General features: G+C 40.7%; 1 long non-coding RNA gene across 1 annotated transcript; it reads left to right on the plus strand.

Annotated features, from left to right (window-relative positions):
* The first annotated feature begins 1,985 nt into the window (after positions 1-1,985).
* On the plus strand, positions 1,986-19,314 carry LOC147918171 (uncharacterized). The gene is made up of 3 exons (XR_015555884.1): positions 1,986-2,032; positions 12,707-12,878; positions 19,162-19,314. It is a non-coding gene; the product is annotated as an uncharacterized LOC147918171 (long non-coding RNA).
* Positions 19,315-19,453: the final 139 nt, after the last annotated feature.

Consider the following 19,453-nt stretch of genomic DNA (forward strand, 5'->3'; position numbering starts at 1 on the left):
CGCACCCGGGATCCAAACTCCGGGCCACCAAAGCCGAGCGCGAGCACTTAACTGCTTGCGCCACCGGGCCAGCCCCAGAGTTTGTTTTTTTTTTTAAACTATATATTTGAATTTGGAATTGTAAAAAAGCATGTGGCTTTGCTAATAGGTATAATGCTTGGATAACAGTACCATTTGGAATATCTGTATTTGTAAAGATTCCTCATTAAAATGAGGTTTGATAAGCGACTTGCCTTTTGTGAGCACTGTTTCTAGCTGATGGAGATAAATGAGTAATCTAGTAGGGAGAAGAGCTGGTGAGGAAGTGCATTTCCACGCAGTGCAGTATCTCAGAAGTCCGAGGCTGCACAGAATATGTTGGTGTTTAGGGGACAGACTTTTCAGGTTAAACCTTGGCTTTGTTCTAGCTATGTGACCTTGGACAAGTCAGTTCACTCTTCTCACCTGCAGTTTTCTCATCTCTAAAAGGACAAAAATATACCTGACCCACAGAGATTAAGATAAGATTAAACGAGATGGTGCGTGGGAAGTGTTTACTCAGCCAGAGGCTGGAACAAATTCTCCAGAGTAGCGAGTGTTTTAGAAACAAAAAAATTAAAAATAAAAAGCTTAGAGCTAAAACTCAGTCATGTTTGGCTATTTTGCTCCTGTCATCCTGGTTCCAGAGATACTGAAACGATGCTTTTACTGGGACTAGGGTGGGACCAGATCTGAAGAGTTATGTTTGTGTATTTTGTGTATTTTTATGTCCATCTAACAGCGCTCCAAAGCCAAATATGGGGTAAACACTGGATTCTTTTCTGTAGAAGTCTCTTCAACTCTTTGACCTTGCTTAGTGTAAAAAACAAAGACATACTAATTTACTTTTTGAACCTGAAAATCTGCGTAAAAATAATGAGATTCTTCTCTGAAATGGTCTTTCTTTTGTACATGTAAAAATACAGATGCAGAGGGGGGCCAGCCTGGTGGTGTAGTGGGCAAGTTCTCAGGCTCTGCTTCCTACACCCAGCTCATCAAGCTGTGCTATAGTGGCATCCCACATACAAAATAGAGGAAGATGGGTACAGATGTTAGCTCAGGGCTAATCTTCCTCAGCAAAAAGTGGAGGATTGGCAGTGGATGCTAGCTCAGAGCTACTCTTCCTCACACACACACACACACACACACACAAAACAAAACGAAAAAACAGATGCAGAGGCTGGTTGTGGTTGGTTTGCTCTCATGTCCTCGGTGGCAGTTACATAGAGTGGAAACTGGGTTACAGAGTTACATTCATTTGAATCTGGGCTCAAAATAATTATTAACCTTTTTGTGCCTGAAGGCAGCTTTTTGACAGTTTACAGACCATCTTTTTTTAACTATAGCTTTTCTAGATTGCATTTATTGCCATAATGGTCCATTTAGGGCCCCAGACATCCTTTCAGAATTAGATTTGCTCATAGAAAATGATTTAATTACCTTTCTTCCAGGTTAGTTTATGCCCAGCATCTGATTGCCACTACTCTCCGTTAGTAAAGGGAATGATTAAGGATAACATCTAGGTAGTAGATAGATACAGTGTCTGAGAGATGATAATTCAGGGGATTAACTCTGGAGAGCATGAATGATTTTGTAATTAGAATAAAAACAGGAAGCTCTTTGTAGTATTTTTTCTAATTGCAAAAGTTGTGTGTCTGTGTGTGTATTCATCATAGAAAATTAGGAAATACCAAAGGCACAAGGAAGAAAATATTTTGATAGAAATCTCGACACCCAGTGATAACCACATGTATGGATTTCTAAGATACATGTAAACATATTTATCTTGAAACTTCATAAATGGGACCATACTATTAACCTTTCTTTTTTTTACTGAGTAATATATTGTAGATATATGTCTTTGTCCTAGTTGTTATTAAATATAAGGTCTGTGTTAATTTGGTGATTAAAAAATTATATAAATTTTAAAGTTTTGTGTAATTCTATTGCTGTGTTTTTCAGTAAAAAAGATGAGAAGAAAGAAAAGAAACCAACTGTCAGTATATTTGCAATGGTGAGTTTGAATTTATTCACTATCCCACAATGCTTTGGATTTGATTTCTCCTTACCTAGAAAAGAGATATTTCATCTGGTGTAATATTTTCCTGTAGAGTATGTTAACGGAGAGGTAAAATGAATTGGCTTAATTTAGCTTGTTTTCAAGGGAATGCCAGTCATAATTTACCACGTGAATTGAGCCTCAACAGGTACCCTTCTTGGCCTAGACGTCGGTATTCTCCTAATTAGTTATGTCACCAGTGATCTGTTATCCATGCAAGCACTTTTCCCAGTGGTGGTCTCAGCCATCTGCATATAGGAAACCAGCCACATGGAGTGTGGTTCAAATGAGGTACCAGGTTCCCTGTCCTCAGTGGCTCCGACATCCTGGGGGGTTTGAGGTCAAAGTCTCAGGCACGCAGGTAATAGAAGTTAGTAATGGATTACTTATTACTATGACTTAGTACATGTGATTATTCCTCTGTGCTGAAGAACTGAAAATCTAGAATTTGAAAACCTTATTATTTAAAAAAATTTTTTTTTCTTTTTATTTTTTTGGTGATGAAGACTGTCCCTGAGCTAACATCTGTGCCAGTCTGCCTCTACTTTTTTGTATATGGGACCCTGCCACAGCATAGCTTGATGAGTGGTGTATAGGTCCGTGCCTGGGATCCCTGTGAACCCCAGGCCACTGAAGCGGAGCGTGAGAACTTAACCACTATCCCACAGGCCAGCCCCAGCTTAATATAATTCTTTATCTCATTTTCTGGTTGCACAGTGGTCGCTTAGAAGCTTTTCTTTAATCAGACTTGGAATAAGACAGGGATTTTATAGATGTGGCTGGTTGGTGCTGTCTCTCTACCTGGATCCCTCTTTTTTTCTAAGGGTACAGACTTAGGTGAACTGTGGGATTAGAACCTAGAAGACTACTGAACCAATTAAGTCTTGCAGCGCACATTTTATAATTCAGTTATAACACACCAGACATTTTTTAAATGTGGGGCGGGAGGGATAGGCTATCTTGTAAAGCGGATATTAGTAAACTGAATATAGAAATACTTATGGGCAGGCAAAAACAGTCGCCTGGCATTTCCTGGGGCCTCTGGGTGGTTATTTTTTATATGATCTTCATCTTCCTGGGCTACAACTGCTCTGGCTCTGGCTCCACCCCTGGTTCTATGTCCACTCTCTTTGGAATTTTCAGGAGGTGAGACATACACTTGAGTCATTCTCAGAAAGACTACCTGAGTGACCAAGTGACAGTTTTTGTTTTAGATTTCATTCTTATGTTCTTGTATTGAAAGAAGCTTTTATGTTGGAGAAGGGTTCACTCCCAAGATTTAATTTCAATTCTGTCATTTGAGACCAAAACATTTCTGTCTTTTGTAGTTCAGTTTTTATTATTTGTAGCTTAAATTTTTAAAAAGTCTTATATTTTAGAAAGTTTAACAGACCTAATATATAGAGGTAATACTATCAATACAATTCAAGCCACAAAAGAATAAAAATCTGGAGTTGGAATATGAGGTAATAAGAATATATAGCACTATATGCCATATGTTGTTCTAAGTACTTTATATATGAACTCGTTTAATCCTTACAACTCCCTTTGAGATAGATACTATTATTATTCTAATTTTACAGATGAAGAAACCAAGGCCAGACATATTAACTTGCCCCGTGATACACAGCGGGGCCAGGCTTCAAACCTGGGAAGTTCATGTTCTGAATCATAGTGCTCAGGATGGCACAGAAGGAATATGTTCTAAGCCCTTTGTGATGAAGAGCTGTACCACTTATGTGGCTTTTCCTCTTTCTCCTGAAGAGTTGGTATAGTAAACTGTGAACTTAATTTGTATATGAAACCTATAAACACAAGAACACATTCAGGACATTTCACAGTAAAATGCTGATGTTATTGGCATTGCTTGTTGCTTGTTAACCACAGTTTCCAGCAAAGACAGAAACTCATGTGTGTCAGGGGTTCCCAAGAGCCCCAGGTTCAATGATTCACTAGGAGGACTCATGGGACTCAGGACATTGTCATACTCGTGGCTAAGATTGTTACAGCCAAAAGATACAAAGCAAAATCAGCAGTGGGAAAAGGAAAGAGAGAGGGAGAAATTCAGGAGAAACCAGGCACAAGCTCCCAGAGTCCCCTCCCAGTGGAGTCACACTTAATTCTCTCAGCAGTGAGTTGTGACAACGTGTGAAATGCTGTCTATCAGAGAAGATTGTTGGAGATTCAGTGCCTGAGGTTTTTACTGGGGGCTGATCATGGAGGCACAGCATGTACCAAAGTTCCAGACTCTCAGACGGATGGCAGGTGTTCAGCATAAAGCACATTGTACAAACAGTTTGTCCACGTTTATCAGTTAGAGTGATAGTAACCCTCCCAAAATCCAAGTTCTAGATGCCAGCCACGGGCCAACCTTGAAGGCAGGCCTTTCTACACACAGCAGTCCCAAGCTTAAAATGTAAACTGTTTTCTGCACACCATCCCTGTTAACTTATTTCTACTATGAGTCTTTTTAGCAGTCTTGAGAAAATGATGAAAAAGAGGTAAGAAATAGTTTCAAATTTTGCCCAGATCTGCTTAGTCTAGAGCCAGAGCTTTTAGTAACTTGAATCATTTATGATAGTTTATGATTGATTATGCTTTTATCTGCCTGGAATCGAAGAGTTCTTTGATGCTATCTTCTTTTTTTTTTTTTAATTTTTTGTTTATTGCAGTAACATTGGTTTATAACATTGTATAAATTTCAGGTGTACATCATTATACTTCTATTTCTGCATAGATGTTATCTTCTCACCACCTAGCATTCCTCAGTCATTGAGACGTTACCCGCTGACTCCCGTGTCTCCCTTTCCACTCCTGGCACTCCTGCTCTCTTAGGTGACTTTTATGGTGTTATGAATAACCTCTCCTTGACCGTCACAGCTGCAATAGTCTTTTCCTCCCCTTCACCCCAGCCATCCACTCATATATTCACATCCTGGATTTTCTTGTTTGAAACTGTTCTCCTTCCAAAGTGACCAATTCAGGCAGCCACCTTAAATTAGCCAGCCATCTCCTCTCTTTTCAATCTGCTCACTGTTCTCTCTGGCTCCTAAGCCCATTGACCTGTCAATTTCCCATCAGCCTCTTCCTGTCTTCATTCACTTTCTTGTCCAGCTTAGAGTAATGACCATCACTTTAGTTATTCTCTCACCCGAGCTATAAACTTCCTTTCACCTCTCGTTTGTCATACACAGCCCAGGCAAAATCAGCCATCTGCTTTCTTGGTGCCTGAACCCCGACAGCTGATTGGTGCTGGAGAAAATCTCACAACAGGGTGTACCCGCCATGGAAATCCTTCTCCTCCTCTTCTCACTGACTATGTCAAACCTCTATTCTTTTCAAAGTTTCCACTTCTTCCCCCAACTCCCAACCCCTCCTCTCACTCTTGGTGGATGACCTCTCCTTTTATTTCACAAACAAAATGGAAGCCACCTAACAGAAGTGTCTCAGCTCTTCTCTCCCAATCTACAGAGGTCCCTTAACCTCCATGATTTCCCTCCTCCTTCCCTCCTACTACAACAGAGGAAGTATCTCGTTCTTAAAGACTAATCACTCACTTGTATTTTGGCTTCCAGATCCTCTGCCTTCTCAAGGAACTTATTCTTTTCCTTTCTTTTCTGTATTTTCAGTCTCTCCCCCTCAGTTGGGTCTTGGCCATTGGCATTTACATTGGTGTCTTTAATTTCACTAACGTCCTTAAATCCATCCCTCTCTAGCTTGCTTCACGCACAGGAGCTGCCTTTGCTTTCTGTCTCAGTTTCGCCTTGCAATCACTTCTTAACGTTTTGTCATTTGGCTTCTGTCTCCACCACTCACCAAATTCAGTGGATATGTTTGGATTCTGTCTTGACCTTTATGTAGCGCTTGACGCTGTCCACCATATTCTTTCTTCTCTTTGCTTCTGTGATGCCACAGTCTGCTGGTTTTCCTCCCAGCCCTTTAGTTTTTCTCTTGTGTCACCTTGGCCTGTGAAGTTAGATTTCTTCAACCTCTTATATCAGGAGTCAGTGATGGTATTGGCATTTTTCTGCTTTCACACAGCCATGTCCAAATTGTTTTCATGCAAAACTCCTTTCTCATTTGAGTTTCATTCTGCACAGTGATAGTATCTTCTGTCCATTTTCAGCAGTATTTTACTGATTTCTGGTTACTTTTGCTCCTCCGTGGAGGACATTGCCATTTGATTGCTTCTACTTCATTCGCCCATGCTCTCCGTATTCTGTTTTGGTACCCTTATTGTTGTTATTATTATTATTATTATTATTATTATTATTATTATTATTTTCGTGAGGAAGATTGGCTCTGAGCTAACATGCATTGCCAATCTTACTCTTTTTGCTTGAGGAAGACTGGCCCTGAGGTAACATCTGTGCCAGTCTTCCCCCATGTTTTGTATATGGGAGGCTGCCACAGCATGGCTTGACAAGCGGTGTGTAGGTCCATGCCTGGGATCTGAACCTGTGAAGCCCGGGCTGCTGAAGCAGAGCATGCGAACTTAACCACTACACCACCAGGCCAGCCCTGGTACCCTTATTATAAAATGAGTCCTAGGCTCAACATCCTTTGACCTCTTCAGTTCCAACAACCTTCACCCCTGCTCTACTTTAGTAAGTTATGCAGTGGACAAGGAACTTGGGCTTATCATCTGGGGGGACTCCCATCTATGAAACTGTAAACTCAGATATATCAGTCCCCACCCCAATTTCTGATTCCTTCTATCTTGGCCATTCCTCTTCATTATACTTTTTTTGACATTGTGTATTCATTTCCAATCGCTGCTGTAACAAAATACCGCTAACTTAGTGGCTTAAAACAATATAAATTTACTACCTTAAAGTTCTGCGCCATAGGTCTTACTGGGCTAAAATCAAGGTGCCGGCAGAGCTGGATCCTTCTAGAAGCTGTAAGAGAGAATCTCTTTCCTTCCCTTTTTGAGCTTCTAGAGCCTGCCTGCATTCCTAGACTCATGACCTCTTCCTTGCATCACTCCAGCCTCTACTTCAGTCATTTCTCCTACTACTGACTCTGATCCCCCTGGCTCCCTCTTCTAAGGACCCTTGTGATTACACTGGTCCCACTTGGATAATCCAGGATAATCTCGCCATCTCAAGGTCCTTAACATCTGCAGAGTCCCTTTTGCCATGTAAGGAAACATATTCGCAGGTTCCTGGGAGTAGGATGTGGACATGCTTGGGGAGAGGCATTGTTTTGTCTACCCCACCTGGTCAAGACTTGGCTCTGTCAACCACTCTCTTTACTTCTAGTCCCTCTCCTCCATTTCTGCTCTTCTAAATTTATTCCACTCATAGAAGCCACATCAAATCACCTCATTCCTTACTTATACCCCTCTAATGCCCTTCCTTTACACTTAGATAGAAAGTTTAGAGTAAAACCCAAACTCTCTCCTGTGGCTATAAAAGGACCCACATAATCTGACCTCTGTCTCGTCTCTGATTTCATGGCAGACAAGATTCCTTCACTCTGCCACAGTGGTAATTCTGTTTGATCCTTGAGACACACCAAGCTTATATCTACCACAGGCCCTTTGCATTTGCTCTTCTTGCCTGTAATGCTGTGTCCCTAGATCATCAAATGGCTAACTGTATCCTTCCTGTCACTGAGGTCACAGCTCAGGTGGTGCTTCTCAGAGAGCCTTTCCCTGCCCAGCCAATCTGAGTCAGCTGGCCCTGCCTGTCACTGTGGCATGTCACCCTGTGTGATATTTCTTCTGAATACTTAGCACTAATTTCTTGTTTATGTGTTTGTCTTCTCTCTGACTGTAAGCTCCATGAGGGCAGGGGTTTTTGTATGTTTTCTTCATTACTCTGCTCCAAGTGCCTGGAACAGTGCCTCGAACTTTAATAGGTACTTAAGATGTTGAATGACTGTTGAATGCATCTGTTCTCTCTTTTACTATTTGCATAATAGTGAAATGTAATGTAAGCCTTATGAGGATGGATACCTTGTCTTATTCACTGTTGTTGCCAATACCTAGAACCAAACTTGACACTTATTAGGTGCTTAATAAATATCTTTTGAATGTTGAACGAATGAATGACTGGATCCACCAACTTCGCTCTCCAACCATGGCAGCATGGTAAGGTCATGTTCACCTTCTAGCTTCTGAATATTACCTAAACTACTCACCTGCCAGTGCTTTCTACTTCTTTGCTCTGGAAAGCCCAACCCTTGTCTTTCAGTGCTGATCAACCTTCCCTCTATGTGGTTCTGGTTCACCCCTCTTGCTTCCCTATCAGCACCTAATGAAACATTTTCTGTTTCCTTCTATTTAAAGGGCTCCCATTATAGTTAGTCTATACCTCTGTCTTACATCTCACCTGATGTGTTACAGGGTTTTTTTTGGTGTACCTGCTCCTTCATTGTAAGCTCCTGAAGAGTCTTATGAAATTTTTCAAATTCTTCCAAAACCAATAACAGTATCTGCTTATGTTTTATATTATTATATTGTATGCCTAATAAAAGTGTCTTTTATTAAGTCTCATTTTTATCCTCACAACAACTATGTGAGGCTTTTTGTGCATATGAATACTTTCCTCATCTTATAAATGTGGAAAGTGAGGCTCAAGGTTATTAGTAGATATTTTTCCCCCAAAGTCTCCTTGCCCATAATTGACAGAGCTAGGACATTTCATGGAGGCTTTTGTCTTACTCAGCATTATGTTACCACATTCCTCAAACCTTATAACCACTTTCTCTCCAGAAATCAGTGTTGCCTCATGTCAGAAATAAATATGAGGTTCTGAACTCTTTGCACGTTGTCCTTATTCTTGGAAACTTGTTTGTATCTGGGCTCACACTTAGCTCATTCCTTGTAGCCTGAGATGAAAGATACTTTTACAGGGCCGGCCTGGTGGCTTAGTGGTTAAGTTCGCACATTCTGCTTCAGTGGCCCAGGGTTCTCCGGTTCAGATCCTGAGCACAGACCTACTCACCGCTCGTCAAGCCATGCTGAAGCAGCATCCCACATAGAAGAGATACAACTCTACAACTCGGATATACAACTATGTACTGGGGCTTTGGGGAGAGAAAAGAAAAAGAGGAAGATTGGCAACAGATGTTAGCACGAGGCCAATCTTCCTCAAAAGAAAGAAAAGAAAAAGAGGTAGATTGGCAACAGATGTTAGCACAGGGCCACTCTTCCAAAAAAAAAAAAAAAAGGATCTAGTCAACAACGACCTTTGGATATTATGTCTCCTGAGATGAGAACAGTTTTCTCCTCTTTTTAAATGACATTGACATGTTGGAAAGACTGTACCAGTTGTTTTGTAGAGTGCCTTATCTTCTGGACTATTTTTATTGCCTCCTTATGGCATCATTTAACTTGTTCTTCCATGCCTTGCATTTCTTATATGCTGAAAGTTGGGTCTCAAGGTTTTAATACATTCATGTTAAATATTTTTGGTAAGAAAATTGCATAGGGGATGCTGTGTACTTCCTGTCTCATCACATCTGGAAACATCACATGTCTAGAGTGTTATGCTTTTTTATGATACAGAGTTTGATCACTTGATTAAGTTGGTAACAGATTGGATCCCTCCATTGTGGCAGGATCTCTACTCCCTTGCAACTCTGAGGGATCTTGTAGTATCATGGGATATCTTGTTTGACCTCATGGCTATGGTACCCATTGGTGATTCCTCACCTCAGATTCTAAAACAGTTGTTTCTATGTTCTCTATTATATTGCTCCATCTCCGTTTCCTTCTTGTATTTTCACTAATCGTCTCTTTGACTGATTTACCTATACACATGTGTAAGACTTCATTAAATAGTCCTCCCTTGATATTGCATCTCCCTCTAGTAACCACCCTCTCTCTTTTTCCTTTTGCCCCAAGGTCATCAGAAGGACAGTCAACATGCTGTCTCCACTACTTCATCTCCAAATTATTCTTAATCCCACTCACTCTTTTTCTTTTCCTTGATGAGCTTATCTACTCCCATGACTTCTGCTACAAAACTATGTTGGTAGTGTTAGAAAACCATGCCTCAAACTCCAAATTCTCTCCAGATACTTCCTGGATAGCACCACCAGGATGGACAATCAAACAGGACTAAATGAGATTTCTGTGCCCCCTTTTCCCCCAAACCCTTGCCTCTTCTGGTTTGCCCCAGCTCAGTGAAGAGCGCTTCTTGGTCAATCAGGTTTTTCTTGCTGCTTCTACACTTCACACCGCAAGCTTGGGAGATCACAATCTTGTCTAAGCACTTTATGATCATTCCTGCTCTGCTTACTGTTCTTTCTGGCTGGAATGCCTTTCTTCTTGCTTCTAAGAACTTGCTGAACTTTCAAAACTGGGAGGAAGCATCACCTCCTTTGTGAAGCTTTTCCACAAAGGAGGCAATGATTCATTTCCTCAATTTTGTGTTTGCTCTACTCTGTACACTCTGCTGTCAAAGCATGCAAAATATTTATTGCATATACTTTTTTTGCTTTACCTTCTTCCTTCTCTTTAAACACTCTGCAGGCAGGAGTTATGTGTTTGGTATTTATCTCTGGCTTTTATCAGTCATTAAGTAGCGTTTAGTAAATGTTTATATTCGTGGCCTGCTTGTTTTTATTACAGCCAATGATCAGTTTTGGAGGTAAAATGTGCTGTGGGGGTGGTGATGAGAGAAATCCTTGCATGTCAACTATCTCCTCTTCCTCTATTGAGGAAGTTGACATTTTGTCCACTTCCATAGAGTCTCTAAGAGAAGAGAAATGTTTTCTGCCCATCTCTTTCTCCTTATTCGTGTTTTTTTAGGAGGTGGATGAATGCTTAGTAAGACAAAGTAAATAGTGGCAAAATTTAGCCTGTGTTTCAATGAAATATGAAAAAAAATGCCAGAAACGTATTTTTCCTTAAAAGTCTTAATTTTTAAAGAGGATGATGTTTTTAGATTATGGAAAGTATATGTCATTAACCCAAGCTCACTCAATGACATTTTTAAGAGCTAGAAAAATGTTAAATGCAAGTACCTAAGAGTATATTAGATTTTCTTCTTACATCAGACTTCTGTTTTCGTTAATTTAATAACTCACATTCACTTTTTCTTTCCCACCGTGTGGACTGCCATTCACTACTGCCAAGAGTTATTCTGCTTTAGTTCTCCACTTGTCAATTCAATACTTATTCCCACTTATTACTACTGTAAGTCTCTTGTTAGCTAACTTTAGGATTGGTTTCTGTCTCTTTTGTGAAATGTAAGTTCTAAAATCTTACTTTCTGCTGTTGTCTTTTATGTTGCCTGATCTTGATCTTTGTTTTGTTTTATATTCCCTGCCAAGTTATTGTTAGTGCCATTGAGTCAGTTCCAACTCCTAGCGACCCTGTGTACAGCAGAGTGCAACCCTGTCCAGTCTTTTTGCACCATCCTCTTACCTCCCGGCACTCTATCAGACAGTGCTTCTCTTTTATTCACAGGGTTTTCATGGCCAATTTTTTCAGAAGTGTGTGGCCAGGTCCTTCTTTCTAGTCTGTCTAGTCTGAAAACTCTGCTGAAACCTGTCCACCCTGGGTGACCCTGCTGGTATTTGAAATACCGGTGGCGTAACTTTCAGCATCACAGCAACTTGCAGCCGCCACAGTATGATGTGAGTGTTGTGGTTTCCTGACCAGGAAATGAACCTGGGCTGAGGCAGTGAGGGCGTCAGATCTTAACCACTAGAACACCTCCCTGCCGAGATGTATGACTTCTTACCCAGTTTCCTCCCTAGATTACAGACCTGCTGACTACATCTACATAGTGCATCCAGATGACAACCATCTCCCTTGGGGTTTATCCACGAACTGCCGCAGCTGGCTTCATCCTGTTTCTGTTTTTTTGTTTCATTTGTTTTATCTTTTGGTCCTCAACTAGTTCCTTGAATTATACAGAATATTAATTGCTTCCCAAGTGGGCCTGTCACAGAGCCCTGAGCCCATTCCCCTTACTGTATCTTCTTTTTATCACTTTTTGGGTCCAGAGAAGTCTTTCTTTCCTTCTTGTGACTTGTCTCTGATTGAAGAGATTAGGCAGATCTGCACTGGTCAGTCATTATGGCCACATTCTATCTTCTCAGGAAATCCATTCTTTGGGAAGCATACATCTGACTCATTGCTTTCCTCTTCCTTCTCACTATTGAGGCCTAATTACATTAAAATCATTTTACGTTTATGCTAACATATGCAACACATCTTTGACCCAAGCCACTCTCTTAAAGCAACAAAACATGTTTCCTCAATGCTGTCCTCAGAGGGGCCTTTGGCAATCGAGGTTTTTCTTGATTAAAAAATTTTGAGGTGAAAGGTGACTTCTATTCTTGGAATCAGAGCAACAATTACTATATTTCTATTATTGTACCAGTAAAGACTTCTGCAATTTCTCAGAATGTCCCATCCTTCTCATCAGTCCTCATATATAAGAAGAGAAGACAGACTGAGTCCAATATGAAAAAGGAGATCAGAACTCAATAGAAAAATAAAATGCCCATTTCTACTTAGGCTATTGCAGTAGTTTAGCTTGGACCAGCGTGGTAGCAGTAGTAGTCTGAGAAATGTTTGAATTTTGGATATATTTGGAAAATAGAGCAAACCAATTATGACAGTGCACTAATTGTTCCTTTTCTCTACATTTTCTCTTTTTTTAGTTTCGCTATTCAAATTGGCTTGATAGGTTGTATATGTTGCTGGGGACTGTGGCCGCCGTCGTCCATGGAGCTGGACTCCCCCTCCTGATGCTGGTTTTTGGAGAAATGACAGATATCTTTGCAAATGCAGGAAATTCAGGAAATACAATTTTACCAAACATGACTAATCAAAGTAAGTGTTGTTTGTGGTACCGATTTTGTTGGAAGCTTGAGGGAAAATCAGTCACTGAGAGTGATGTTCATGGAGCCCTTACTAAGTATGCAGTGGTGTGTTTAGTGGTGTGGGAGGTGGAGGGGTCTAAGCTACACTTCATATTTGTAAAGAATTTGAGAAGATAATATTCACAAGCATTAGAATGCACAATGGAAGTGCTGGCAGAGATATGTGAAAAAGAGAGAGCGCTAGGAAGTCAGAAATGTCCCTGGAAGCTCCAGGAAGAGGTCTAGGAACCTAATCTGGACCTTGAATGATAGGTAGGAATCAGTTATGAGATTCTCCGACATACTGGATATGGGTGTAAGAGACAGGAGTCCAGGATGATTCTAAAGTTTTAGCCTGAGAAACTGGATAAACTGGATGCAGTTACCATCAACTGAAATGAGGGAGGTGGAGGGAGAGTAGGTTTCAGCAGTAAATACCAGAAATTTAATTTTGGACATTGTCACAAGTTGGGCTCTTTGGAAACTGATGGTAAAATGGAGAAATGGAGCCTAGTGAAGTTTTCTGTGTGTGTGTGTGTGTGTGTGTGTATTTTAGTATGGGAGAAATAATAGCCTTTTTATATGCTAATGGAAATGATCCAAAAGAGGGGAGAAAGGAAAGCTTTCAGAGAGAGGGAAGAGATTTCTTGAGTGATGTCCTTGGGAAAGGACAGGATCTAATGCTCAAGAGGAGATATTTGCTTTAGGTAGGAGCACGGATAGTTTATCCATGATAACAAGTGGGAAGAGAGAGTGTTTGAGTGCCACTGCCCAAAGGTGGGTAGATGAGAAGGAGAGAATTTGTGGAAGCTTTCTTCTGATTACTGCAATGTTCTCAGAGAAGTAGGAAGCAAAGCATTTGGCTGATAAAGAAAGGAGATCTAAAACAATCCTCCAGGAGAGTGGGAAAGTGAATGGACTGTAGAAATAATTTGGGTGTGACATACACACTCTCTCATGCTGTCACACTTGATTGAGGAGGGACTGGTTGAGAGCTCTGAGCTTCAAAGTCACCTTTGATAAGAATAGATTGACTTAAACCAAACTACCCAAAGGCTTACAACCTGGTGTGTGCTCAAGTGGTAGAAATGTTGAAAATGCCTGTTTGAGAATAGACTTGAGAATACAGTGATACCATGTAGCTTTTACAATGACCCTTCAACTTTTGGACCTTTAAGTCTCTGATGAATGCCATGAATCCTTTCCCCAGAAACATGCACATAAATATTCGTACCAATTTGGGGTATTTATGGATCCTTTGATACATGTCCCGGGGTCCTGGGAACCCCTTCTTTGTGATCCTCAAGAGCACATTATTTTCCCTGAGGCAGGACTACTTCAATTTTGTGAATGCAGGTAATCAGCTGGGCCAGAAAATGTTATGGTATGTTTGAGCTATGTAAAATTCTCATGCATTTATTATGCACCTCATGGCATTCAAAGAGACCTGCCAAAAGGTGTTGCACCACCTTTGAATTGGCACCTTGCTTTTATACCATTCACCAAAGGAAGTTCTCAGTGCTCTCTCTGAATTCTTTGGTTCCTATGCATGCTATAGTTGGCAAAAAGTAGATGAGTTACAGTGTAATCTCTACAATATATTATAAAAACAGCAAAGAAAAAAATAGATATATAGTACTTGATGCATTCTAGGTGCTTAATAAATAGGATGAATAAATGAAAGACTGATTCACAGAATTTTGTAGGTGAAAAAGAGCCTAGAAATTATCTGGCCCTGGCCCATAATCTTATAGATGTAGAAACCAGTGCCCAGAAAGTTGAAGCAATGTGGCCACGATAGAATTAGTTGCTAGTTGACAGAGATGAGTTCCTGGGCCAGGAATCCTGCCTTTCAGTCTGGTATTTTTTCCACTCTACTAGTGGTTTCCAACTCTGCCTAAAATTATAGCAAATGCCAGCATTTTTCACTTGGTGTTTTCTCTCCCTGAGATGCCATCCTGTAGATTTGCTTATTGGTGTGTCAGGCAGGTGGGCCACAAGGCACAGCTCCCCAGGCCGGAGGTGTGAAAGCAGCATACATGAGGAGATCGTGGCTCCTGGAGTCATCTCTGTCACTGCAGTAAGCCCAGCCACACTGAGTGGCAGGCTCTTGCCTGGGCAAATGCCAGAGAGATTGATCATTGAGGCAAAGGTCCAAATTTCTCCTGCTTGTGGTTGATGGAGCTTCCTGCACAAGGAGACTGGAAAACTTGGAATCATAGTGTCCTTGAGCTAGAACGGACCTTGTGGATCAGTGAAGTCAGTGCTTTACTAACTCTTCTTTAATCAGAGAACCCCTGCCCCCCCACCAGTGTAAATAACATCTGTCATGGAAGCTCATCAGGTAAAACAGCTCAAGGGGAGGCTTCCTTGGTTGAAAGTGGTGGAAAGGATCCCAGGCCAGGATCTCTGCTGATTGTCTGCTTTCCTACCACCTGGCAGCAGTGTCGAAGTCACTCCACATATAGCCCACCACATATATACCTGGCTGCAACCTGGGCCCAGAGCCATCCTCATCTCATCTCTTGCCTACAGAACTCTAACTTGCTAATTCCTCTCTGTGTTTCCATTCTTGCCCACCTGTGTCCAGTTCTCCACACACTGTCAGAGTGAGCTTTTCCAAACATAAGTCAGGTCACATGTCTCCCACTGGTTTCCCATAGCATGGAATAAATACACATTCCTTACATTGGCCTACGTGGTCCTCTCCTGCCCCATCAATCTCATTGCCGTTACCTCTTCAGTACAGCCTACCACGCTGACCTTCTTTCTGTTCCGTGAACACTCCCGTCTTCTTCCTGGCTTGGAGCCCTGCAGAACCTGCCCCATCTGTGTGTCTGTAATGGGTTCCTATCATTCAGTTCTCCCTCAGAAAGACCTTTTGTCCCCAACCCCACCCGAAGTCACTATAGCATCACTGCTTTACTTACTTATTAAGATTTATTACTCTAAAATTATCTTGTTAATTTATTGGTTTACTCGTTCTCAAATGGGAAGAAAGGCATAAGGGAAATAAAGAGGAAGTTCCTGGGAAAAACTATCTTAGATATTTCAGCAATGGTACCATGTCACATGAGGTTTGGGCCCTGAAAGTGAAGAGAATTCCTGCTTGCACAGAAATTTAATGAGATTAGAAAAAAAGGTTCTCTCGTTCTAGGTTGTGTCTCCAGTGTCTGGAACAGTGCCTAGCATGAAGGCTCTGTGGAAAATGGTTTGAAAACCAACTTTATGATATAATCTCATTTTACCAGTTAGAAAATCACAAATGTATTTATGCCACATACTTTTTATTCATACTGTTCTTAAGTGTTCAGTAGGTGAAATTACTAAACATTCTGAGGTATTAGGGTCAGATAGAAGTGTAATGTAATGTGATTCTTAAATGATATGGAGTCTTTAGTCAGGGTGGTGGGCACTGTCTAGTTGTAGGTTTCTTTGCAGTCTTGCTTGGGTAGTAAGGTAGTGGTCTACTGTATCTCTTTGTAATCTTATGATATGTGAGACACTTGCACACAAAATAGGAGAATGATTGGATGGAATATTTTGATAAATGGTCTGCATGTGTGGTGGCTCTGTGAAGCCACTTGTAAATCTTTGGGACAAGCTAGGTTACAGCAGATGGAGCAGGCTCTGCACTGAGTATAGAAAGATAAGTAAGACATAGTCCAGTTCTCTAGGAGCTGACACCAATGGGAGTGGGAGGCGGAGATAGATATAAACCATCATACTTCTAGTCTAGCTTTGAGTTAGTGAGTTGAATTGTGTGTCAATTACTGTAGAATTCTCTAGGAAGCTGGGTCACTCTGCTCGGGGTAAGCCATTTGAGAGGAAGTCACATTTGAGCTCACTCATGGAAGAAGAGTCTTTTCCAAGAAGGAAATTGTGGTAAAAGGTATGCCAGATAGAGAGAGGAGTGTGAATACAGGCTTGGAGGAAGAAAGCCATCATCAGTTCTCTATTGCATCTCTTCTCAGTAGGTAGAAAACATTTTTAGTGTAAAAGGGTGGAGCTTAGTCTCATGAAATTTAAGCAAAATGTTCTTTATGCTTAGTTTCCTCTCCAGCCCCCAAGGGCAAAGGCTTCAAGAACACAAAAGCCAAGGAGAAACTTAGGTACCATTTTCTTTTATGCTGCAGCAGCCCTCCCTCCAGACAGTGACTGCACAGTGCCCTAGCTACTGGAATGAGGAGAAAGGTGTGGTAGGTTAAGAGAACATCTGGAAAATCACTGGTTGACATTTCAAAAGTGTTATCCTGGCATCTGTGTATTGTGGCAGGATTGCAAAGGGACTAATATGACATGTTATGGATCTTGGACTTTATCCTTTATGCAGTAGACTGTCACCAAAGTTTATTAATGGGAGCAAGATGATCATATTTTTGTTTCCCAAGATAAAATCTGGTGATAATATCAAGACCTGATTGGAGTAGAAAGATCAGTTAGGAGGCTCTTGTTAGAGTAGAAGGAAGAGATGATGGGGAGCTGAACCAGTGCACATATGGGAGTCACTGAGGCTGTGGGAGTAGCTGGGGTCACCCTGAGAGTGTGCATGGGATTCTGGGAAACACCGGCATGTAGGGAGGAGGGAGAGCACGAGGAACCAGTGAATGAGATTGAAAGAGAGATCAGAGTGGTGGAAGAACCAGGAGAATGAGGTTCTGGAAGCCGGAAGAGGAGACAGTGGTATCTTGGACATCTGGGATAATCGGACCTCTTCAACTGAATGTCCCAAGCACCACAGAATAAAAACCTTCAAAACTGAACTAATAATCTTCTCACATCTGACCAGACCTGCTCTTTTTGCTGACTTCTCATTTCCTACCATGACACCATCATTCACCAGATGCTTCGACTTGAAGTCTTGATCGGTTTTTATTTTCACTGTCTCGACTTCTGTGCCATGAGTTGCTAGGGCCTGTAACTTCTTTCTCTCTAAATCTTAGGGTACTTTCTTCTTTTCTATTGTCGTTTAGACCCTCTTTCCTTGCATAATTGCAGTAGTTCAAGTTTCTCAGTCTCTGCCTATTCCAGCTGGCAGCTAGGTCATCCTAGACCATATATCTAATTACGTCCTTTTCTGCTCAAAACCACTGAATGACTGCTAGTTTTTACACATCCTACCTCCCAGGCCCAGATTAACTTTCCAGCCACATACCTGCCTCCTCCTATCCACACAATACACCACACACCCCAGCCAAAGTAGCTTACTCACTGTTCAAACATGCTGTGGACTGCCCATCCCTGTTGTTCCTTTTGTCAGAAAAACTTTTCGTCTTTCCCACACCTATCAAAATCGGACTCATCTGAACTAGGCCCTCTCATATTATAACATAACTTTTGAAGTGACTGCAAGATTTAAAGTGTGCCTTCCCTGATGATCTGGCAATCTTGATTATGATAATTTATCCTATAAAAATATTTACCGTATATTCATATCTAATATATGTGTAAAGGTATGTTTAATGCAGTATTGCTTGTAACAGTAAAATATTGGAAACAACTGAAATAGATGCAACTTTGAAAAAATAGATACATATATATACACACACACTGACATGGAGAATTGGCCACTGAATGTGGGCTGTGATTCTATTTTTTAAAATAAGTGTTATGTGTTTTTGTGTGTGTATACATGCATGCAGAAAAGAAAATCTGAAAAAATACACACCGAAATATTGAACAGTGGTTGTTATGTGTGTCTGTTGGGGGGGGTGTTAAAGTTTTAATGTACCCATCCAAAAATGTTAACATTTGCTAATACTGCATGATGAGCTCACTAGTATTTATTACACTACTGTTTATATTTTATATTTTTAAATAAAAATAAAAACTGGAGAAATGCAGTGTTATATTTTAAGTACTAAGTGCTTTCGTGGCAAGTATTCACTGACATTTATTTATCAGGACAGAGACCCTAGAAAAGATTTTTCTCTCTGTCCTCTTGGAGTGATATTTCAGAAAGTACTTTAATTCAAGGATGCCGATATTCCTGCTGACAGACAAACTGCTTCTTAATAAATGTGGGTTTCTTCTTGCAAATAAGCTTCTTTGAATTGAGTGTGTGTGGTTGCACCTGGCCAGCAGTGAAGCATTTGAGTGGGTGCCACAATGCTTGCAGACCATTAAAACTGAATCAGTGTGACCTAGTTTTGTGTAAATTGTTAAGTGACACAAGTTTGATTCATTTTTATATGCTTATTTTTAATGGAGAACAAAGAGACATAATGGCATGTGTTTGTTTTGTGGTGATCTAGGTAATGGCAGCGGTACACCTCTCAGCAATCTGGAGGAGCAAATGACCACGTAATTAGACATTTTCCTTACTATCGTTAAGCTCTTCTGTATTGATCCAATTGTAGCAATGTTTAAAATTTTGAATTATTATAATAAAGATTCAAAGTTTTGAGGAGGACAATACCATTGTTAGTTTTCCAAGAGGAGACAATGTAGAATTTTTTTTTTTTTGCTTTTTAAGAAAAGAATTTACTGCATAAGATGTACTAAAGTTAAGGTTAAGCTTAGATTAGATTTAGGTATGCATTGGTA

Source organism: Ceratotherium simum, chromosome 1 (genome assembly GCF_057802395.1).
Source record: "Ceratotherium simum simum isolate JZ-2026a chromosome 1, ASM5780239v1, whole genome shotgun sequence".
Lineage (NCBI taxonomy): Eukaryota > Metazoa > Chordata > Mammalia > Perissodactyla > Rhinocerotidae > Ceratotherium > Ceratotherium simum.